The following is a 24,106-nucleotide window of genomic DNA, read 5'->3' as shown; positions in this document are numbered from 1 at the left end:
TTCGCCGCTGCGTCAGGATTATCGAAAAACCAGGTCTTTCCATCCAATTCCTCGCATAGGCGGGCAGGAAACATCATTGCGTACCTCATGCCCTTGTCCCTCAGCTTCTTTTTAATCAACAAAAACCGCTGCCTTTGTTTCTGGACGGCCTGAGTAATGTCTGGAAAGAACAGAAGTGTAGCGTTCTCAAATTCCAGAGGGTCAGCCGCTCGGGCCGCCTGCAGGATAGGGTCCCGGTCATGGAAATTGAGGACTCGCACTATGATCGGTTTAGGATTAGCCCCGGCCCGGGGCCTGCCACCCAGCACCCTGTGAGCGCGTTCCACTGTGAAAAACTTACTGAGGCCCTTTCGTTTGAGATGATTCAGGATGAGGTTCTCAGCAAATAGATCCGTTGCCTGCCCCTCAGCTTTCTCCGGGACTCCCAGGATGCAAACATTGTTGCGTCGGACCCGCCCTTCATACTCATCGAGCCGACAATCAGTAGACTTCGTTGAGGACCTAAGATCACGCATCTCCTGCTGCAGCTGGTTCACGTTGTCAATAAGGCTTGTTGTTTTCACTTTCAGTGACTTGACTTTCTCGTTCGCCTTTAAGAGGTCCGCCTGGATCAGCTCCATTTCTATCGAGACGGTATCCAGTTAGGTGTCAAGAGTCTCCATCTTCAGGCCCAGGGACGTCCGGACCCCAGTGATAGCCGCCATTAGGTCTCTTAAGGACGGTTCCTCTCCCGTGGAGTGGTCGTCAGAGCTTCCGGCCGGACCTTTCTTGGACTCGAGAGGCGACCCCCTAGGCATAATGTATCTATCCAACTTATTAGACTGCACCTGCCTGGCACCCCTGGTGGTCCTGGGCGCCTGTCTCTCTGAGTCCGTCTTCATCGCCATAGTGCCCCCGTGGGCCTCCGCCGTCGCACACAGGAATAAACGGTGGGGGGTGACCACTATCCCGCAGGGGCCAGCCGCTGAATGAATGGACTGCCGTCCTCGCCCAAGCAACTGCAGACCAAGTCAGATCTGGTCCCACCACAGCAACAGCAACCAGGCCAGGTATCCCCACAGGTCAGCACAGTGCTCCCCTTGACTCCAGCTGTAGTCCACCGGGGAAAGGAGGGACCACCCGGAGAGCCGGGCCACTCAGGATAGAAGGCTGCGCCAAATCCGGGCTCCGGCACAGGCACACAAGCCCAGCGTGGTCCACAAATAGCAAGGGGGCACCACTCAAAATCACTGCCCCCTGCAGTGACCCACCGTTCATATGAGGGGACCGACCATCCCTTACTTCTGCCTCATCAGGATCCGGGCGGGTCACCACGTTGGGGCCTCGGCGGGGGCCACCAAAAGAGTCCTCCAATCAAAACAGCACCGGACGCCAGGCACCAACACAGCAGCCAGGACGCCGACTGCACCCCCCAGGAGAAGGCACTTTGAGGCACAAAGCAGAGGGCCAGACCTCCACAAGCCCCTTTTCAGGCACCCCCCACGTCCAGGGGGGGCCCATAGTAGTGAGCAAGGCACAGGGGGAAAAGCAGCCCGCGGCCCCTGCGACCTCCGCCAGGTCGACCCGGGACCCTCTCGGCGGCTGCTGTTGTAGAGGTACTCGAGGCCCTGTCTTCTCATGGCCGAAGGCTGCAAACCGCCGAGAGAGGCCGCACGGTCACCGGGGCCCCCAGGAGATCCGAAGTTGTCTCCGCCAGCGCCGCTTTAGTTCCCCCACCCGTCGGATGGGTCGGGGGACAGGATTAAAGGCAGGATTGCGAGTCGGGAGGAAGAGGTCGGCCGGAGCGGATCTTCAAGTGGCCATCTTGGTCGCTGGCTCGGCACCTCCAAAAGTTTTTAAATTGTAGTCGCAGCAACTGCAATGACCCAAACAAACAACACCAACGTACTTGTAAAATCTCAAATCCAAAAGTGATTCAAAGTCCAAAAAGTCCTCAAATACAAATATCCAGCAGCAGCCACAAAACTAATCCTTCCAGCTCCAGATCCAAATGAAAAGTGACCAAGACATGAAGAAGGCACTGGGAGGAGCCTGCTGGGCAGGAACAGGAAAATGGAGACTCTGGTGCACTTCCTTCCTCCTCTCCCCCCCAAAAAATGGATTCCTTGCACAAAAAAGTGGAACCAAACGTCAATCTGAGAAGGTATTCTGATCAAAAGTCATCATTTTCAGAAGGTCTATGCTGCCTGCTGTGGATTTCTTGTGCAGAATTGCAATTTTTGCAAGTTTGGGAAAGCGAGCTGTTCAAATCTCCTGCCAGAAGTCAGCTGCGCACCACATCTAAGTGTTGGCAATTGTTTACTCCCGCGATGCATGATCGCGGGCCCTTATGACCTAATCGCGTTATCAAACTCTCGCTGTGCAAGATGGCGGGCCGCAATGACGTACTCGGGGTCAAAAAACTCTTGCGCAATCGCGCAGCAAGATCCAAAATGGCGCAGCGCACGCAAACCGGGAGGAAAAACAACTTGGCGAACTCAGACTCACGGTAAGTCAACACCGCGCGCGAGGTTGTATTTTTCTAGCGCGACCAAGCAAAAAAATCCGCCAGCTTGTGAATTGCGGATTTTTGGACAAATTCAGGTGATTTGCGGACCGCGAAATTGCCAAAAATTTGCAAATTCCGCGAGCGGAACGGATTTTCAGCTCACGCTTAAACGGGCCTCCCCAGGCAGGAGAGCAAGAAGAGACTTTGCACCACCAACAGGTTTCCGGTCACAGCCAAGCAGTTCAACAGTCCAGCAACACCTCTGTAAATTCTCATGTGGGACTCCTCGATGCAACCCACTACAAGGAACTGCTAGAACCCACCACCAACCATCACCAACGTCAGCAAAGTGGAAGACAGGCAAGACATGTCATCGTCAGTGAACTGACGGTATTCAGCGGACGTCTCCAAGCCTGCGGTTGTGTCCTGAGCCCCTCAGGTTAAACTACAGGTGCCCACCGAGAAGATTCTGCTGCAAGCAAAGTCACCAGCCCAGGTCTGCTATCGTCATGCCACCTGACTCTAGAGACTGAAGGACCATTTGGTATATAGTTATCCGTTTGTTTTGTCCCCACAGGTTGGACTAACACTTTGTTTATTCCTCAATAAAGTGGGGGAGGAATGTAATGTTCTGCAGGACACGTTCTTGTGTTCCGCAGGAAGCTAGACTTCCAGCCACACCCTTGAGGCCTGGACACACTACACCCATCCATCACGGGTATCACGAGTGACGTGACCCCACTAATAAAAGGGCCTGGGTGCACGTGCTCGTGGCCAGTTCCTACTCCTCGCCTGGTGTCTGTGTCTACCAATAGCGTAATGCTGCCCAGAGGACCAACACCACAGAGGTCACTTGCACAACTGCAACATAAACAGATGCTAAAACAGACATAAACGAGGCAAGAAGCATCTAAAATAAATTAGCAGCTCTCTGACTTCTAATTAAAGGCTCTGCTTTCTCTCCACATGGTTAGCGTCGGGGAGCGAGAAAAAAATGATGCTTAATGCGCAGGAGCGTCTGTTTAGCATCTGCTTGACGATGCATGCCCAATCTAGCCGGCTTGACAGGTCAGGCAAAATAAAGTGTGCGACTAAGCCAGCCAATCAGACGAGAAAAAAAGCATTTCTAAATGAAAAAGGACTCGTATTGCTCGAGCCCTAATGCATTATAAACAAAAGTGTGTGACTCCAAGACAGCATGATCTGGAGTGGGTGGGAGGGGTGGGGTGGCCAGAGAAGTTACAGACTGCAGGAGGGAAGGGGGGGCAGAAAAACAAAAGAGTTTGCAAAGTAAAGGGGCCGATAGCCATGTAAGGATTACAATGATGACATGACCATCAGGAGGGGGCACAAACAAGCCAGAAACAATTCAGAATGAAGCATTTCTGATTAAAGCCAATGAAAAACATGGAGGGAAAGTGGGCGGAGCTTACCCCACTATACTGTATACAGCATCTCTCTGACGATACAGCTCATGCACTGCCGAGACCTAAAAAGGGAGACCTGTTGCATGGTAAAATATCTCCCCAACCCCCTCCCCCCGCTTGTTGCAGGCTGATCTAAAGATCTAACAGGTAGGACCAGGACCCATTGTAAAAGGGGTCGTAGACAACCAGTGACCAAAGACCCTTTTTGTGTTGCCCGGCGGTGTCGCCTCTATGACCCACCAATATTTAATCAATGAAGAAGCAGGCGCTGGAGACTGAAAGGCAGGAAACGAGGGTTTATTCTCTCCGGAGGAGAACACATCAATTCAGACAGCAAGTATCGTCACGAGGTGCTCTAGCCACATCTCTGAGGCCTGGCCTCTTATACTCAGGTTTATGATCTTTATTGCACGTAACACATTCTTGCAACACTTTGATATGTGAAAGAACATCCTCGGGATCTCCCCTTCAGGCCCGTTCCCACATACATTTACAGTTGAATTCCCCACCACGGTCGCAACAGGTGATGATTATCGCGCAGCAGGACATTCCGCCGATTCACGGAATGTGTGAAGTTTGATCGGATCTCGTAGGGTGGGGGCTTTGATCGGCTCGAGGGTCTTTTGATGGGGAGGGGAGGCTTCCTACTGTACGGGGTAATAAACAGTATCCGCAGGGCCAGGTGGTGGCTTGGGAACAAGGAGGACAGACGGGCACACAGAAAAGGGAGGTTTGCATCAAAGGGCCTGAGACTATGAAAGGAACGAAGGGAGGTGTCGCGCTGGGAACAGGATGGGATTCTGAGGCAGATCTGCGCTGAAGAGGGGTTTATGACCCAAGGAGAGCGAGGGGGTTGCCAGCGTGCGGGGGATGCCTGCGAGGCTAAGAAAGAGAGTGAGAGATGCGCTGGCTATCAGCGAGGGGCAGAGGGGCCATGGTGCTTGAAATGGCCGTCGCCTACGCGCACGAATGAGCTTGAAAGGGGCAAGATGGCGCCGATAATGTTGACGTTTGCAATCTAATCTTCAACAGTCCTCCCTTTTCAACATATCTTAGCCAATCTTGCTTACTCAATGTCAATCTTCATCAAATTCCTAACCTCGGCATCATATAGTGCTCTCATACGTTCGTTCCCAGAGTCCACAGTCTTAGGGCAAATACAATTTACGCATAATGTACACAGAGGTGGCAGACATTGAATTCCTAAGCATAAACCGCATATCACAACTACAGGAATCAGGATAATGGTGAATAGTCTCCAGCCCCAGTTCTTGACGGTGTACGCGTAAGGAGGTCCGTCACATCACACTCACCCTCATCTCCGATATCGACCTTCCGGTACAGAGTCGTTAGGCTCTGGGGACCTTTGTCTCGATACCGGTCCTCGTACGCGTTCAAGACATGGTAACACAGTTGTACAGTAAAGTGTCGTCTGTAACTCCCTGCATACGAGTTGAACACATCCGTGATGTATTCTTCATCTTCCCTCCTTTCTACCAGTGTCCTTGCTATCTTATCAACCCCTTCTCGCTCATCTTTGCTTAGTCTGTTTGTTCTTACAGAACCAACCCTTCGGGCCTCGGGGTCGCCTAACGTTGTTGTTAGCGTAGTATCTAATGCAAGGGGTCCGGCCGGCACAGAGACCCTGGGGGCCGAAGCTGTGGCGCTACTCTCGCTTGTACCTGGGGGTGGTGGGTGTTGAGCTAAGGGTTGGGAAGGGGCATATGGAGGGGGCATGTAGATGATCGGAGGACCTAGCAGCAGATCATCGTTGGTTCGTTGTTTCGAGGGTAATTCAGGGTAGAGCGTGGAGGATGTTCTAACTTCTAACCGGACACTGGCTTGACATTTCTATTTCTAGTTTCAGTTTGGCTTCCTCTCTTTCTTTTATCTCTTCTTCTAATTTCTGAGCCGCTAGGTGGGCTGCTTTCCGCAGTTCCTTTCCCAACCTACTCTCAGTTCTCTTTTTACGTTGTTCAGTTTCTTTGCGCCACATGCCGAAACTATCAAGCATAGTGGGCGTCGTCTTGTTTTTACCAAGGGCTGTTTCTAGTGCGTTTATTTTATCATCATCGAAGGATCCTATCAGTGGCCACTGACTTTCTCGATCCTTTTTCGTATATTTATGCCACAGCTTGCTATAGGCTATAGCGATCAATCCATGCTTCATGAACATGTCCTTATTAGGGGTGCCTTCCAGCGGAGCCGGATGGTTCATCTCTAATAAGCGGTCCGGGCTAAACAGGCTACTAACCAGTGGGGAGAAGACAGGCATGACGGATCGCAATGGGGATAATAGTCAGCACTACCTATCTTATCACTGTGTGCAAAGACTAGACAGAATATTTCTATTCTACGTTGTTTGCAGGCAGTGAATACCTCAAGAACCAATATCGGGCAATCAGTGTTTGGTCAATAAATAAAAAAAATAAAAATGGTCAATGGGGAGAATAAGTAGGCCCGCAAAGGTCTGCGTCACCTACCCTTTCACTATCTGCAAAGAGGGGGGCCTATTCTTTCCTGTTTGCAGACAGAGAATCTCCAGAAAACAATCCGTAACAGTTAATCAATGGGGAGGGGCAATTGATCAGTGGGGGAGAAAGATAGGTCCAATGGACGCGTACCTATCCTTCACTGTTTGTAAAGGGAGAGCCTGTTGTTTCTCCGTTTGCAGACAGCGAATCTCCAAATAAATTAACAAAAAGTAATACTAGTATTTTCCATCAATTATCAATTATTTCGCGATTTGTCGTGTTTACACGACCTTACCCGGACCGCATGGACAGTTTCTTGTCTTCCGAATCCAGCGCCCGATCGTCCTCTTCTCTTCGTACTCCTCGTGGCACTCCTGATGGTTCCCAGTCAGGACCGTAGATCACTCAAGAGAGGTCCGTTCGGAACCAGTGAAGTTCGGATGATCGGCTGTCAGACGAGGGTCTATCGGACAGGGTACCTTCCGATCGTTGCAGTCGTTCACTCTGTCGTCAGGACCTCTCCCACTGGATCCACGAGTCGCTGATGGGCCCCACGCTTGGGACGCCAATTGTAAAAGGGGTTGTAGACAACCAGTGACCAAAGACCCTTTTTGTGTTGCCCGGCGGTGTCGCCTCTATGACCCACCAATATTTAATCAATGAAGAAGCAGGCGCTGGAGACTGAAAGGCAGGAAACGAGGGTTTATTCTCTCCGGAGGAGAACACATCAATTCAGACAGCAAGTATCGTCACGAGGTGCTCTAGCCACATCTCTGAGGCCTGGCCTCTTATACTCAGGTTTATGATCTTTATTGCACGTAACACATTCTTGCAACACTTTGATATGTGAAAGAACATCCTCGGGATCTCCCCTTCAGGCCCGTTCCCACATACATTTACAGTTGAATTCCCCACCACGGTCGCAACAGGTGATGATTATCGCGCAGCAGGACATTCCGCCGATTCACGGAATGTGTGAAGTTTGATCGGATCTCGTAGGGTGGGGGCTTTGATCGGCTCGAGGGTGTTTTGATGGGGAGGGGAGGCTTCCTACTGTACGGGGTAATAAACAGTATCCGCAGGGCCAGGTGGTGGCTTGGGAACAAGGAGGACAGACGGGCACACAGAAAAGGGAGGTTTGCATCAAAGGGCCTGAGACTATGAAAGGAACGAAGGGAGGTGTCGCGCTGGGAACAGGATGGGATTCTGAGGCAGATCTGCGCTGAAGAGGGGTTTATGACCCAAGGAGAGCGAGGGGGTTGCCAGCGTGCGGGGGATGCCTGCGAGGCTAAGAAAGAGAGTGAGAGATGCGCTGGCTATCAGCGAGGGGCAGAGGGGCCATGGTGCTTGAAATGGCCGTCGCCTACGCGCACGAATGAGCTTGAAAGGGGCAAGATGGCGCCGATAATGTTGACGTTTGCAATCTAATCTTCAACAGTCCTCCCTTTTCAACATATCTTAGCCAATCTTGCTTACTCAATGTCAATCTTCATCAAATTCCTAACCTCGGCATCATATAGTGCTCTCATACGTTCGTTCCCAGAGTCCACAGTCTTAGGGCAAATACAATTTACGCATAATGTACACAGAGGTGGCAGACATTGAATTCCTAAGCATAAACCGCATATCACAACTACAGGAATCAGGATAATGGTGAATAGTCTCCAGCCCCAGTTCTTGACGGTGTTCCAGAGCCAACCACCAAGCGACCATTCTTCTTGTTCTTGGTGGACTTCTGAAGAGAGTCTATGAAGATGTTCGATGGCTTTGTACACTGAGGGTGAGTTGTCCGGTATGTACGTACAGCAGGTGGACCCGATAATGCGGCATGCTCCACCACGGTCCGCAAGAACCACGTCTAGGACAAGGCGGTTCTGGAGGGCCACCAAGCGGACCGCTTGAAGCTCGGCGGTGTTATTAGCAAGGATCCCAGCTGTGATGTTCATTGTTGTCTCGACTGCTTGGGTCAGATGTCGGATGGCACGACTGTTTGCCATCGGGCCCCAGAGGGGGACAAGTCCCTTCATAGCATCGAGGAACTGTGCTCCGGTTGAGTCGGCCTGTTCAATGTCCTTGGCTCGTTTTTGTCTGTGATGATTTGCTGGTGCCACATATGTCGGAGGAAGGATGAAGGAAATAAAACAAGTGCCCCTCCAGCCTTTGGGGAGCCAGGTGTAAGCCTTCGTGCCGCAGACGAAATACATGTTTGGGGATGCCACAAAGGAAGGTGGGTCGGTGGAGTCCAGAGTCCTGGAAAACCGGCAAGCACTGTGGCCTACCAGCTGGGTCCCAAGCCCTTCTATGCACATGTGGCCGGTGACGTTGATAACTGACAGGGCCACAGTCAGAGTGGCAGCCGTTCGTTTTCGCAGGTAGGAGAAGGTGGTTCTGGTTGGATTATTGAACACCTGCATTTCAATTTGCTCTTTAGCAGGAATGTCCAAGTGGATTGTGTTGTTGGTGGTCTGCGGGCAGAAATGTGTCTTTGTTCTGTTCCGCCAGGTCCCGTGGTAGAAATGCGTTACGGTTTTGCTGGAGGTGGCATTGTCCTTATAGCTTTCTTGCAGAAGGATCAGCCAAGCAAGACAAGAGCCGTGAACTGAGAAAGGTGAAGGGATGAATGGTATCGAGTGTCCAGTGGCGTGGGGTAGCAACCCACAGATCCAACAGTTGGTGGCATTGGTGGCAAGGTTGTGCTGGTGAAGTAATTGTATGAAAGAGTTATTCCAAAATTCCTTTCGCCTCTCTCTGAGTTGGGGAGAGAGCGAAATCAAATAATGCTCCTTCATGGTGGTAGGCTGAGCAGTAGTCAGGAATGTTTCGTGAGCAGGTGTATTTTCTTCCACAATCCAGAGTGTGGTCATGAGGAGAAAACAGAAAAGGATTGTGATGAAGAGTGCAATTGTCTTTGAGCTGAGGAGTCTGCCTGCTCTTGGGTTTCTGTAGTGGGTATTTCCTGTTGCTTCCATCATCTTCCTATTTGGCGCTTCCATCATCTTCTTATCTGGCGCTTCCATCATCTTCAAGGTGCTCGGTGGTGGGCAGAACCTCAGACTTCGTTTAGCTTCTCTCCCGGTAACCCTTGGTTGTGTTTAGGTCACCGTTCTGAGATTCAACTTAGTCCGTGGTCTGCTTAACCGGAGCTCCCTCCCTTCGGCGCAGGAAATACCCTTCTCTGGATGGTACAGTAGGATCAGAGAATTTTGAGAGTTCAAGTGCTTCGGTATCAGGATAGCAGGTCAGTGACGGTCGGTCCTTGTTCAGGAGCTCTTCTTGGTTATCGATGTTTTCTGTCGTGGCCAGGGTCGAGGAGACCTTCTTACAGTGGTGCGCATGCACCCAGTTGCGTTTTCCCTCCACTCGAAGTGCTGTTCGGGTGGTGATGAGGACTTGCCAGGGGCCCGTCCACCTGGGTTCCAGACTCTTGGCACGCTGGAAATTCCGGATCAGGACGAACTCCCCAGGTTGGATGGTGTGTCCGGGACCCCTGGAAGTGTCAGGGATGGCATGCAGCACCTGTTGATGGATAACAGACAGTGTTTTAGTCAGTTGGCATAAGTAACCAGACATTAGGACGTCCGGGACGTCATGAATGGAAGTTGGTTTCGGTGCAGACCAGACATTCATAGGTCGGCCGAATACAACTTCGTATGGTGTCAAGTGGTGTTTGGTAGGGGTGGAACGCATTGAGAGCAATGCCAGTGGGAGTGCGTCCGGCCATTTCAGTCCTGTGGTAGCCACTATTTTGGCCAATTTTAGTTTCAGTGTGGCATTATGTCGTTCAACTAGACCAGCAGATTGGGGGTGGAAGACTGCGTGGAACTTTTGTTTTACACCCAACCCTTTCAAAATAAGTTGGATAACTTCGGCTACGAAGTGGGGGCCATTGTCGCTCCACAAAATTCGACAAAGGCCGTAACGGGGGAAAAACTCCTTCAACAGAACTTTTGCTGTGGCCATAGCAGTGTTGTCACGGGTTGGGTATGCTTCCACCCATTTGCTAAATGCGCATACCACAACAAGTACATATTTCAGGCCTTGACATCTGTCTAGTTGGATGTAGTCCATCTGCAGGACTTCAAACGGGTGATTTGGGACCCCAAACCCTCCCCGGGGTACTACAGTTCCTTTCCCGGGGTTGTGTTGCAGGCATATCAAGCATTGTTGAACCAGGCGTTTGGCGGAGTCCGTGATTTTATCGTTGTGCCAAACTCTGGAGACAAGTTCAATCATGGGGGCTGATCCTATGTGGGCAGGGGAGTGTGCCATAGTCAGTATGGGAATCAGGTACGAGTCAGGTAGCAACCATCTGTTTGTGTCTTTTGTCCGCCAGCAGCCTTCGTCATCTTTTAATCCCACCCGTGTCCATTCTGTTAGTTCGTGCTGTGTGCTGGCCATTTGAATGTCCCTAATAGTGTCCCTAGCATCAGTCCATTTTTCTGCTTGTGACCTGGTCACGTACATATGTGTTGTCGTCCTACTTTCGGCTGTCGTTCGGGCAGTGATGTCAGCTAGTGCATTTCCTTGTCCTATAATGTCCGTCACCTTCTTGTGTGCCTGGCATTTGATGACTGCAAGCTTTTTGGGGAGAAGGACGGCTTCGATCAAGGCGGAGACTAGGTCCCCGTGCAGAATGGGGGTGCCGTGTGAGGTCAAGAATCCCCTCTCCCTCCAGAGGAGCCCAAAATGGTGAACCACCCCGAAGGCATACTGGCTGTCGGTGTAAATGTTCGTTGTGGTTCCTGCTGCTAGAATGCAGGCTCGTGTTAGGGCAATCAGTTCCGCTGCCTGGGCAGATCGTTGCGTGATGCGGGCTGTCTCGACTACAGTTCGAGCCGTGGTGACTGCATAGGCAGCTGAAGTGGTGCCGTCGGGGAGTTTGATGCAAGAACCGTCCACCCACAGCTCTCCGTCAGGGTCAGGAAAAGCCGTGTCTCTGAGGTCAACCCTGCTTCTAGTCTGTGCGTCCGTAAGGGTCACGCAGTCATGCACAGGGTGCACATTGGGATTGTTTTCTGGTAAGGGTAGCAGAGTTGCTGGGTTCAGTGTGGTGCATCTCTTCAGAGTGATGTGGGGTGCGAGCAGAGTCAGTTCGTATCCAGTCAGTCGGGCACTCGTCAGGTGTTGCGTCTTGGTTTGGTTTAGGAGGGTGTCAACTGCATGGGGTACCAGTACTGTGAGGGAATTCGAGAGCACGATCCCCTCACTCTGTCGGATAGAGATCGCAGCAGCAGCTACAGCTCGAAGGCAGGCAGGCAAGGCTCTGGCTACAGGGTCAAGAGTGGCAGAGAAGTAAGCGCACGGTCGTTGCTTTGGGCCAATGGATTGGGTCAGGACAGATAAAGCGCACCCTTCCCTTTCGTGAGTGTAAAGGGAGAAGGGCTTTGTGTAATCGGGAGTACCTAACACAGGGGCCGAACAAAGGGCGTCTCGTAGTCGCGTGAAGGAGGTCTGACACTCAGAGGTCCAAGGGAGTGGGAAAGGGACGTCTTTAGCTAGCAGTGCAAGCAGCGGTTTTACTGTGAGGCTGAAGTTGGGTAACCACTGTCGGCAGAAGGAGGTGAGGCCAAGTAGGGAGCGAACCTGTTTCTGGGTCTTAGGGATAGGAGTTTCAAGAATGGTTTGGATCCGGTCGGGAGTGAGTTTCCTTCCGTCTTTGGACAAAAGGTGGCCTAGGTAGGTGACCTGGGGTTGGCAGAATTGCAACTTCTTCTTGGAGACCTTGTGGCCATTTTCTGCAAGGAAGTGTAGGAGTTGAATGGTGGCTGTGACAGCTAATGGAGTGGTATCGGCTGCCAAAAGGATGTCATCGACATATTGCACTAACACCACTCCGTCGGGTAACTGGACTTGATCCAGTTGTCTCTTGAGGGCTTGGCTGTAGATGCTGGGGCTTTCTGTGTAGCCCTGGGGCGCTCGGCAGAACCTATATGAGCGGGTTTTGAGGGTAAAGCCGAAGAGATATCGGCTGTCTGGGTGGATGGGGATGGAAAAGAATGCGTTTTTAAGGTCAATGACAGTGAAGGTGGTGGCAGTAGAGGGAATCAAAGTCAGGATGGTGGTGATGTCTGAGACCACGGGGTACTGGGGTACCACCACCTTGTTGATCTCTCGAAGGTCAATGATAAAGCGGTACGCTTTCTCATCTCCCTCTCCTTGCTTTTTGATGATGGGCAAGATTGGGCTGTTGCAAACGTTGCTAACCACTTCCTCTACCACTCCTGCGTCTATCAGTGACTGAATGATCTTTACCAATGCCTTCTCGCCCTCGGGCGATATCCGATATTGTGGAAGTCTTGGGAGTGTTGCATCTGGTCGGACAGTAATGTGCACTGGGTCAATCATCATGCGCCCTACATCCGAATCCGTTTTGGCCCACAGATACGGAGGCAGAGTGTCAAGCAGGGATGTGTCAGCGTCGGTGATGGAAAACATGCGTCTGGGAGGGCAATGTCTAAGCAGAACGGGGTTGTCGTAAAGAAAAACTCGAACTCCGTCTTGAGAACATCTAATTGTGGCTCGGAAGTGTTTCAATAAGTCAAGTCCCATAATTGCGTCAGGGCTATTGGAGGAAAGCAAAAACGTGGTGTCAGTGGTGTTGTTTTCTAAGTCGAAGAGGATCGGGGCGGACAAAGGGTTAGTGGAGGGCGTTCCATCGAAACCTGTCGATGTTATTAGTGAGCCAGACAAGGGTGCCCTTGGAATCAGTCGTTTAGATAACGCACTACGTGTTGCGCCAGTGTCTACCAGGAATGGTGACTTTGTACCCAAGACCTTAGCAGTGACGTAAGGGCCTTGCTGGTCAACATGGAGCTCGACTGGATCCCTCCCTTGCCCTAGGCAGTCCTATGCAAAGTCATGAACATCATCGTAGTCAGATTGCTGGCATTGGTTCTGTCTGGGTCGGTCAAATGTGTTTGGCCTGCCTGATCTATCGTTAGTTGCGTCGTTTGGGGGCCCTCGCTGCGGTCCCCTATTTCTCGGTCCACTTGCTATATCCCTAGGATCTCTATTTCTGATGATTTCCAAAAGAACTGGGCACTGAGATTTCCAGTGGCCCGTTCCTTTACAGAAAGCACACTGGTCCTCTCTAATGTCTGTACGTCCAATGTGGGGAGTCGAAGTGCGGTCCTTGGGGGGTGCAGTTTTAGGGACGTTCATCTGATGGTTTCCCCGGTATTGGTCTCGTCCTATAGTCACCCCTTGCAGTTGAGCAATCATCACCCTCTCCTTTAAGTCTTTCTTCTTTCTCTCTGATGCTCTATCGTTTTCGTTTTTCTGATGTTCATAATATTGGGCCATCTGGAGGATAGCCGTAGGTTTGGAGGCTGCCCAGCTACTCTCGCTGGCCTGCAGTTTCTGTGAGACCTCTGGTGATAGACCCTTAACGTAATTCTGGACAAACAGATGGTGTCCGGTTGCAGTGGTCAAGTCCTGGCCGCTGTAATCGGAGAACACCGTTTCAAACCGGGAGAAGTATTCCGATACATCCTCCTGAGGTTTCTGGCGACAGGCCTTTACTATCGACCAGTCCACTTTCTTTTCTGGGATCAGGGTTTTTAATTTCTGTACGATTTTATCCGGGAGGTCTAAAATGGCTTTCAAAGGCTTTTGTCCGGGTTCTCGTTGTTTATCTATGCCATCGAGTTGTGACCAGTTATGTCCAAACAGCTCAACGTGGTCGACTTTCCGGATTTGCTTCCACACATCAGCTGGTAGGCATAACCCGAAAAACAAGTCGATGTCAGCCAGGGTCATAATCGTTGATCCTAGGGCTGTACCCAACTCAGTATAGAAGGCAGTGGGGTTTTACGTAGGTCAGGCAGAGATTTCCGGAATGTCAGAATCTCTTGCCGGTCCCAGGGCTGGTAGACCCAGTTGTACACTACCCTCCCTTTTGCATCTTTGTTGTTTGCATCATCGTGAGTCCCTTCACCTCGTGGAGGGACCCAGTAAGGGGCAGCCTCTTGTATCGGCATCATGGCGTTAGATTGTTCAGTCTGAGGTTCGGTCACTACAGGCGCCGTAGGTTCAGTCGTCGGTTTTCGTTCAGTGAGGTGGCGGAAAACCTCAAGCGTACGCGTAAGGAGGTCCGTCACATCACACTCACCCTCATCTCCGATATCGACCTTCCGGTACAGAGTCGTTAGGCTCTGGGGACCTTTGTCTCGATACCGGTCCTCGTACGCGTTCAAGACATGGTAACACAGTTGTACAGTAAAGTGTCGTCTGTAACTCCCTGCATACGAGTTGAACACATCCGTGATGTATTCTTCATCTTCCCTCCTTTCTACCAGTGTCCTTGCTATCTTATCAACCCCTTCTCGCTCATCTTTGCTTAGTCTGTTTGTTCTTACAGAACCAACCCTTCGGGCCTCGGGGTCGCCTAACGTTGTTGTTAGCGTAGTATCTAATGCAAGGGGTCCGGCCGGCACAGAGACCCTGGGGGCCGAAGCTGTGGCGCTACTCTCGCTTGTACCTGGGGGTGGTGGGTGTTGAGCTAAGGGTTGGGAAGGGGCATATGGAGGGGGCATGTAGATGATCGGAGGACCTAGCAGCAGATCATCGTTGGTTCGTTGTTTCGAGGGTAATTCAGGGTAGAGCGTGGAGGATGTTCTAACCGGACACTGGCTTGACATTTCTATTTCTAGTTTCAGTTTGGCTTCCTCTCTTTCTTTTATCTCTTCTTCTAATTTCTGAGCCACTAGGTGGGCTGCTTTCCGCAGTTCCTTTCCCAACCTACTCTCAGTTCTCTTTTTACGTTGTTCAGTTTCTTTGCGCCACATGCCGAAACTATCAAGCATAGTGGGCGTCGTCTTGTTTTTACCAAGGGCTGTTTCTAGTGCGTTTATTTTATCATCATCGAAGGATCCTATCAGTGGCCACTGACTTTCTCGATCCTTTTTCGTATATTTATGCCACAGCTTGCTATAGGCTATAGCGATCAATCCATGCTTCATGAACATGTCCTTATTAGGGGTGCCTTCCAGCGGAGCCGGATGGTTCATCTCTAATAAGCGGTCCGGGCTAAACAGGCTACTAACCAGTGGGGAGAAGACAGGCATGACGGATCGCAATGGGGATAATAGTCAGCACTACCTATCTTATCACTGTGTGCAAAGACTAGACAGAATATTTCTATTCTACGTTGTTTGCAGGCAGTGAATACCTCAAGAACCAATATCGGGCAATCAGTGTTTGGTCAATAAATAAAAAAAATAAAAATGGTCAATGGGGAGAATAAGTAGGCCCGCAAAGGTCTGCGTCACCTACCCTTTCACTATCTGCAAAGAGGGGGGCCTATTCTTTCCTGTTTGCAGACAGAGAATCTCCAGAAAACAATCCGTAACAGTTAATCAATGGGGAGGGGCAATTGATCAGTGGGGGAGAAAGATAGGTCCAATGGACGCGTACCTATCCTTCACTGTTTGTAAAGAGAGAGCCTGTTGTTTCTCCGTTTGCAGACAGCGAATCTCCAAATAAATTAACAAAAAGTAATACTAGTATTTTCCATCAATTATCAATTATTTCGCGATTTGTCGTGTTTACACGACCTTACCCGGACCGCATGGACAGTTTCTTGTCTTCCGAATCCAGCGCCCGATCGTCCTCTTCTCTTCGTACTCCTCGTGGCACTCCTGATGGTTCCCAGTCAGGACCGTAGATCACTCAAGAGAGGTCCGTTCGGAACCAGTGAAGTTCGGATGATCGGCTGTCAGACGAGGGTCTATCGGACAGGGTACCTTCCGATCGTTGCAGTCGTTCACTCTGTCGTCAGGACCTCTCCCACTGGATCCACGAGTCGCTGATGGGCCCCACGCTTGGGACGCCAATTGTAAAAGGGGTTGTAGACAACCAGTGACCAAAGACCCTTTTTGTGTTGCCCGGCGGTGTCGCCTCTATGACCCACCAATATTTAATCAATGAAGAAGCAGGCGCTGGAGACTGAAAGGCAGGAAACGAGGGTTTATTCTCTCCGGAGGAGAACACATCAATTCAGACAGCAAGTATCGTCACGAGGTGCTCTAGCCACATCTCTGAGGCCTGGCCTCTTATACTCAGGTTTATGATCTTTATTGCACGTAACACATTCTTGCAACACTTTGATATGTGAAAGAACATCCTCGGGATCTCCCCTTCAGGCCCGTTCCCACATACATTTACAGTTGAATTCCCCACCACGGTCGCAACAGGTGATGATTATCGCGCAGCAGGACATTCCGCCGATTCACGGAATGTGTGAAGTTTGATCGGATCTCGTAGGGTGGGGGCTTTGATCGGCTCGAGGGTCTTTTGATGGGGAGGGGAGGCTTCCTACTGTACGGGGTAATAAACAGTATCCGCAGGGCCAGGTGGTGGCTTGGGAACAAGGAGGACAGACGGGCACACAGAAAAGGGAGGTTTGCATCAAAGGGCCTGAGACTATGAAAGGAACGAAGGGAGGTGTCGCGCTGGGAACAGGATGGGATTCTGAGGCAGATCTGCGCTGAAGAGGGGTTTATGACCCAAGGAGAGCGAGGGGGTTGCCAGCGTGCGGGGGATGCCTGCGAGGCTAAGAAAGAGAGTGAGAGATGCGCTGGCTATCAGCGAGGGGCAGAGGGGCCATGGTGCTTGAAATGGCCGTCGCCTACGCGCACGAATGAGCTTGAAAGGGGCAAGATGGCGCCGATAATGTTGACGTTTGCAATCTAATCTTCAACACCCTGATACCTCCTATTCCAGTTTTATTGCACAATGAGGACACAAGAAATTAAAAAGAAAACAACTGCATTACATCCAATTACTAAATAGTGCACACAATCAAAAAGAACACAAAATAAGAAGTAACAGTAGCCAATCACAAAGGTGTTTGTGGTGTAAACACACTAGAGTTTTCTACCAGCTATTTTCTTAAGTAATTTAGTGGACTTGTGTGTTGTGTTGTGGAGGGTTTAAGGTCGCAGAGAAGCATAAATAAAACTGAATGTAGAAATTCTTGTTAGCCTGGAACTGACAGAGGCTGTGAAGGAGGACTGGACACTAAAAGGACACGTTGCTTGCATTCGTCTTGGGCACGGCACCCATGTGCTGGGTTTGTAGTCCACACCCGCTGGACACAGAGGAAGTGGCAGCATGCACTGATGTATGCTACATAAAGCCTTGCTGCTCCCTCGTTCATACTGTGGGAAAGGGAAGGAAGAATACAAAATAAAACCAGGGGGGTCAACCCATTGATACTGACCTGGGTCGCACAGTCCCAGTTGTTTTTATCCCTACTGAAAGTATTTAGTCCCTGTGCTAAGTGGTTGAACAGTCTGGGAGGGGTGCAAAGAAGAACCACTGCCTGGTAACAGAATTACGGAGACTCAGGCAAAAGAAGGTGGGTGGCATACATGCTGCCATGGGGCAAAGGTCCACTGTCTGGGGAGGAGGGCTCAAGAGATGCAACTCTCTCACTTAGAGGGGGCATTTTGGTTAGACTGGGAGAGTGGAGTGAGGGAGGAGTAGAAGGTGACCCCAAAGTAATAAATAGAGGTGGGTGAGCCGCGCCGTGCAGAACAAAAGAAAGCCGCATCGCCTCCCAAAGCGACCACCATCCTTAAAGATGAATCGCGTAGCCTTGAAGAGGGTTACACGCTGATCATAAGCAAAATATAAGTAGGGCACATTCAGAAAAAAAGAAAGGTGTTCAGCCTCCCGAAGCGGGCAGCTGTGAAGCGGGCGCTGCACTGATCTGAGGCAAAGGCACAAACGCTTGTGTGAAGTGGTCTTTTAGAATTGACTCTGAGCCAGTAACTAAAATGGGAAAAGTGGAAGGCTACAAGTAATGAGGTCCTACCTCCATGGGATGGAACAAACAATGAAACGGAGGGGCAAATAGGAATAAATACCCACTTGGGAGCAAGGATTTTGAAATGACACTGAAAAAAACAAATGAAAAGCAGAGGCGAGCTGTAGCCCATAACGTATTTATTACACACATTAAAAAAGAAGACACGTTTTACAACTGTAATAAACAAACAGCATGATTACTATTAAAAACTTTGAAAAGCAAGGCTCTACTATCTCTCAAGTCATTTGTTTCCTTTGTTGCCAAGCGAGATCCATTGGAATTGCCAATGCTTGTTACAAGCTTTCCAAGAATTGCACTTTCTTTTTGCATTTTCCTCAGCTTTTCCTCACGTTGTCCACATTCACAGAGCCTATTTAACTTCTCTTTAATCAAGAGTGCAGGCATAAAATAAATGTGAGGAGAAAGTGTAAAGCCAAATCACATTTTTTCCTCACAATTTCCCTGATGAAAAACACATTTCAGCAGACTAAATGAGTCATTCAGTAGTTACGTTTGGTGGCCTTGTCTGTACAATGACAATCTAAATAAGCCAAGGGCACTTGCCCCGCAGCTGTTCAAGTGTTTTGTCAAGAAAAATAATAAATCTCTTACGGCGCCTGCTGCTTGATGAGGGAGGACTATATGCTGAATTAATAATGTGTCCCATGTCTCTTGTGCCCTCCTCGAGTGCTGCACTCACTCCGAGGACTCAGCTCTCAACACCCAAAAGTGAAGAGGGAACGGTCGGGCCTTGAGTTCACGCTGAGGCCGGGGGAAGGGTCCGGCTGCTTGTAAACACGGGGAAGGGGAGTCAAGCGGTGCTCAGACGACTCCAGATATCAAAGGTCGGTGGTCAGATTTATTGAGAATACAATAATCCATTTTTCTCCAGATCATTCTCTCATGTTTCATCATCTCTTCCACAAGTTCCATCTTCGCTCTCTTCCCTCCTTGTATGTCCTATCTCATACTTATATTTTCCCTGTTCCAATTTCTCTTTTCCTTTCTGTCCATCTGTGCTTCCCTCCTTGCTTAGGTTTGTACATCCCCATAAAGTTTCGCTGCCTCTGACTCTCATTCTCTCTGCTTTGTGCTCGGGGACTCTTTTTGATGTTGCTGTTCACCCTTTACTTTGTCTCCCTCTATGTATTTTTCCTTATGGCTCCCTGCCGTCCAGCCTCCCGCTTCCCTATCTCTTGCTTCCTCCTCACCATTTTGTCTCTCATTGCACGTTTTGTCTCTCATACTCCCTCCCTCTTTTTTTCTTGTCATTTCTCTCTTATGTCGACATCTGTCTTGATATTTGTATGTTTCTCTTTATCTTGTCTTTTTTCTTTTCTCCATTATTCTTGTGTCGGTGATGGTACAATTTTTAATAAGAACTTGAATCACTGCACAAGTAAACCAACCTTTGACAAAGACGATAGGTTTGGATTTTGCATAGTGGATGTTTAGAGCAAATGGAATATCACAATGTGGGCTTTCAGAGTCTGAGAAAGTGCCCAAAGTGCTAGGCTTCATTTCAATCTTTGACACACTCATTTCTTTCACCCTGCCTTTCTGTAAGTTCTACTCGCGAAAGTAAAAATGAAAAGTTACACAACTCACAATATGTGACTATAAACAGCTACCTGGTTACTTCTCTTCGTTACCCTGAGTCCATGTCTTCTCAACACAGTCCTAAATGTTATGTTAAAAATCATTTATACTCCTGCTGACTTCCATTGGGCTATTCCCGCTCAACAAAGGTGTTGGGTTTGCCTGCTGGCTTGTGGGTGGAACACGGAAGGTTGGAGGGAACGAGGAATGTGGTGGTGGAAAGTGTACCTTTGACTGTGGGAAGTTGTTTCTTACTGGATGCCCTGCAGGTTCTATTATACCAATATCCAATAAAAGCTTACGTTTTTGGAGTCCTGGCCCCTGTGTTTATCGGCCAGGCACATCCTTTCAAAAGGTCTTTAAGAAATCGGAGGAAGGGGACAGATAAAAGTACTGCTTGAGAGGGAAACATTCAGGTTTTTAAAACATGTCAGAATTAGCTGCAATTAACCATCAGGCACTTATTGTCAGGGAGCTGGTTCCACTGCCAGGCTTCAAGATAGAAGAAAGATCTGGCTCCTGCTCTAGCTCCATAGACACAGGCAGGTTGGACACTGACCAGGGAGAGAGATCTGGGGGCTCTAGTCGGTTTATAAAATGTAATGTTTACACTAAGGTAATTAGGACCTTTACCATGGAGAGCCCTGTGAACATGGCATGAGAATTAAAAAAAAACATTTGCATGTGTATTGGCAACCAGTGGAGAGTTTTCAACATTGGGATGGAAGCCAAACTGGTAGGAAGCCGACATACTAGTCCCAGTTAAGTGTGCTGGGCTGTTTGCAGACACATCAATAAGTGCTGATCCATGCCCACATACAAGGCACTTGCATAGTCCAAACTGCTCATTATCAGAGTCTGAGTAAGGGATTTAGATCTTGGCAGATGGGATACTCCATCACAAGTGCATTATATCCTAATGCACTTGTAATACGGGGGACGGGGTATCCGTCATGTTTGTGACAAAGTATCCCATCCTCCAACTTGTAAATTAGGCCCTAACGTTTTCTGCAGCTCAAAGGCATCGAGTTAAAGACCTTGAAGAACATTCGCAGGATGCCACAACATGTGCTACACACTGCTGCTGCCTGTTCCTTCATGCTGAGATCACTGTGATTTAGAAAACATATATTTCTGGCCACTTTTTTGGGAGATGGATCAGATCCCAATTCACTGGGACACAAGTCATGGGACCTGATGGTATTGGCATGATCAAACAGAATGATCTCAATTTTCTCACCATTTAATTTAAGGGTATTCTGATTCATCACCTGGCCACTGTGCATAGGATTTAAATAATTTTAGATGTTGCATGCTCCAGATCATCAGAAATGTATAGTATAGCTGTGTGCCATCAGCATAAGATAGAATGTCAAATCGAAACGCTTGCACTATGCTTGCTACAAGGGCCATTTAGTTGTAAAATAGGGTGGTTCGTAATCAAAAGCTATGGATGTCAGTTTAGATTTATAAGGTGGCATGTGGATAGATTGTGCTGTGTCTGATAAAAATGATTGGAATCAGCCCAGTGCTCTGAAGTGGATGCCGATCCCTTGTAGTCTTTTGATCATTTAGTCATGAGATGCAGTACTAAAAGCCGCTGAGGGATTGAATAGGATAAGGACTGTGGGCTTTCTCATATCTAGACTCTGACTAATCTTGTTGGTGACCTCAAACACGTTTGTCTCTGTACTTTGTTCCACCCTAGGGATACAGTTCCAGGCTGTTGTTCTCCTCCAAGTAAGTAATCAACTGTTGATTAACCAGCTTCCCAGTTATTGTAGCTGGGAAAGAGATTAGGGAGCCGGGACAGGATAACAGGATCATCCAAAAGCTTTATAGGCTGTAGGAGCATAGTAACATGTTCATGGCTTATGGTACTGGCTGACGTCCGGCCTGGACAGCTGCATCCAGGTTAAACGGGGAGGGAAGGGGTGAGGGCCATCTAATCCTTGATTTAATTACTCAGTAGCTCTAGCAAAGAAGGGCTGCAAGCAGCTTGAGCTCACATGGAGACGCTCTTATGACGCGGCAGCTAAGTTACAATATTGGGCAGCTGTTAAACATTACCACAAGTGCATTCAGAGAGCACGAGCAGAGTTCATGGCCAATAAAATTCTGGCTAGCCCGAATCCCGCTAAGACTATCTTCTCCCTGCTCAATGGCATGAACAGCGTGGGTGTTTTACTAGGGTTTCTCCTATTGCCTCTAATCATCAGTGCGACGAGCTGGTGCGGTACTTCGTCAACAAAGTAGAGCAGATTTACCTAGGCCTACCAAAAGGCGGCCTTGCCAATGGAGAGGGAGGTACCAGGAATGGGGGACTCCTTGGAGGGTAACATCTTGTCATCTTTCCCTTCCTTGGCACCCACGGAATTTGAGGCCCTTTGCTCAAAAATTAAATCAGGCTCTCCGGCTGACCCTTTGAATCCTGCCCACTTTAGCCAGTTTCAATCCCTGATCTCTCATGTAAGCTTAGATCTGGCTAACTTGTTTATGATGTCAGCATCGGTACTCTCGGGCGTGGAAACACGCTAAAGTCATTCCATTGCTAAAAAAATCGTCCCTGGACCCTGTCGAACCTGGAAACTATCGGCCTATCTCCCAACTGGACCCATCACAGCACGGTTTCCGATCTTGGCATAGTACCGAGTCCGCGTTACTGGTGATGTTGGCAGCCATTCGTGGCTGCTTGGATGTTGGGGACTCTGCGGCCTTGGTCCATTTGGAATTAAGTGCCGCGTTTGATACTGTCTCCCATGAGATACTTCTCAAACACCTTCAGGAAATTGGGATCAGGGACGTGGCCTTGGACTGGATCCGGTCTTTCCTGAAGGAGAGGTCCAATGCAAGTTTCAGTTCCACCTTTCCACTCACAGGAGGTTGCGCTGCACCAGGGGGTGCCGCATTGTTCAATATTGAGGCCACTTTTGTTCAACATTTATGTTAGACCCATGGCACAGGTGGCAAAGGGCAGGGGGCTGTCCCTGGTTTCGTATGCCAATGACACCGAATTGGTGATCGCTTTCTCGAAGATATGCAACACCAATTTGGGTAAATTCAAAGAGGATCTGCTAGCATGCTCTGACTGGATGGCGGCAAACTGTTTACAGTTGAACGCCAGTAAATTGGAGATTCTGCTGTTCGGGAAGGACCGGGAGCTATGGTCCCTGCAGTGCTGGCCGGACCGCCTCAAACCCACCCCACGCCCAAAGGAGGTTGTGAAGAACTTAGGTGTGTGGTTTGACAATGGTTTGACCTTTGACAAACAATCGAAAGTTGTTGCAGGGGTCTGCTTCGGGCTTCTGCAAGGCCTGAAACCTTTGCTTGGTTTCTTCCCTCCCAAGGTGCGCCAGACCATTGTCCAAGCATCAATTTTGTCCAGACTGGACTATGGTAATTCCCTCTACTTGGAAGCCAATAAGGCCAGCATTAAGCATTTGCAGAGGGTCCAAAATGCGGCGGCCCGGATTCTGGTTGCACTGCCTAGATCTTGCTCAGTGGCGTATGTGCTCCCCAAACTCCACTGGTTGCCTGCCGCACAGCGCATTCAGTTCAATGCGCTGTGCAAATCTCATAAGATCTTGACTCGCCAGGCTCCACTAGGGCTATCTCACTTGTTGGAGCCCTACGTGCCCTTGCGTCCGTTGAGATCTTCCGACTTAGCGCTGGTCTGCACCCCTTGAGTCTGGAGAGCTAAGGCCGGGGGGCATTCGTTCCGCTGTCTGGCGGCAAAACTTTAGAACTCGCTCCCGGCTCCTATTAAAGCTATTCCGAACCATCTGGCGTTTCGAAAATCCTTAAAGACCTGGCTTTTCCCCACTTCTGCTGTCTAATCATTCTGCTACACCTTAAGGCTCCCGTCTTCGGTCTCTGGTTGCGCTGGGACGCCTCGTCGCTGACGCAGCCATGCGCATTACAAATTCGAAATAAATAGCTAAATAAATAAATTAACAGCCCTGCAGGATCTTGGCAGTGACAAAAAAAAGTTGATTAACTCGGTCAAAAAGAACTAAAAAGCTCCAAATAGGCAGGTATAATGTGTAAAGTACAGAAATCACTTGGGGCCACTGAATGATTTGCATAATTTGTTTCGCATTCTGCTTAGTCATGTCCTTACAATTCCCAAGATTGCACCCCAATCCTGGCTTCAAATGGTTTTGTAAGACGTTTAAGATGCTAACCTTGTGGTGGCCTTCAAAGTTGTATTTCTTTTTTATTCCTTAAACAAAGGAGAGTATAAAACATAATTTCAGATAGGTAGTGATATAGGGTTTGCAAGCAAGGGATTTTGAGACCTCTTTGA

General features: G+C 49.4%; 1 protein-coding gene across 1 annotated transcript in view; it reads left to right on the top strand.

Moving 5' to 3' along the window:
- The first annotated feature begins 18,915 nt into the window (after positions 1–18,915).
- The window catches only part of LOC147734912 (glycine N-acyltransferase-like), a 148,937-nt gene continuing 143,746 nt past the window's right edge, over positions 18,916–24,106 (top strand). Inside the window, exon 1 of the mRNA XM_086953679.1 lies at positions 18,916–19,046. The gene's annotated coding sequence lies outside the window, so the exon portion shown is untranslated. The remainder of the gene's footprint in view (positions 19,047–24,106) is intronic.

The sequence above is a fragment of the Lissotriton vulgaris genome, chromosome 1_2 (genome assembly GCF_964263255.1).
Source record: "Lissotriton vulgaris chromosome 1_2, aLisVul1.2, whole genome shotgun sequence".
Taxonomy (NCBI): Eukaryota; Metazoa; Chordata; class Amphibia; order Caudata; family Salamandridae; genus Lissotriton; species Lissotriton vulgaris.
This window is presented reverse-complemented; position numbering and strand designations above follow the sequence as displayed.